The 455-nt window shown below is 42.9% G+C and overlaps 1 non-coding gene across 1 annotated transcript; it reads left to right on the forward strand.

Annotated features, from left to right (window-relative positions):
* The first annotated feature begins 258 nt into the window (after window positions 1-258).
* Window positions 259-331, forward strand: trnar-ccg. Its single transcript has one exon. It is a non-coding gene; the product is annotated as a tRNA-Arg (tRNA).
* The last annotated feature ends 124 nt before the right edge of the window (window positions 332-455 follow it).

Here is a 455-nt window from a genome sequence, read left to right on the forward strand (position 1 = left end):
GTTTCGCTGCCAGACAAGGCTCTGCTGATAGCCAGGTGTAGCAGTGGTAAGGGTGTTTTGGTGCTGAAAAAGAAAGCTCTGCTTTTGGGAAAGCTTTATATAGGGCTAACTGTTTGTTGGTACCGTTTGTCACCGTTATAGTGCAATGAATGTATTCTTTAATGTTGTATTGTCTTGTGTAATGGCTTTGCTGGCATGCGTCAAAACTTTCCAAGTATGTTTGCCCCACCGAGATGTAATTTTCTGTTGGGAATAAGAGATCCAGTGGCCTAATGGATAAGGCATCAGCCTCCGAAGCTGGGGATTGTGGGTTCAAGTCCCACCTGGGTCTGTTGAAAGCAGCTGTGCATTAAATAAATGGCCAGACATGACTTGGTTCTTGCTAAGATCCACTTGCAAGAAATGTTTAGTGTTCATCAATATCTGTACTCAATTCCCTGATTCAAATAGTGAAT

The sequence above is a fragment of the Oncorhynchus tshawytscha genome, unplaced genomic scaffold (genome assembly GCF_018296145.1).
Source record: "Oncorhynchus tshawytscha isolate Ot180627B unplaced genomic scaffold, Otsh_v2.0 Un_contig_9858_pilon_pilon, whole genome shotgun sequence".
Lineage (NCBI taxonomy): Eukaryota > Metazoa > Chordata > Actinopteri > Salmoniformes > Salmonidae > Oncorhynchus > Oncorhynchus tshawytscha.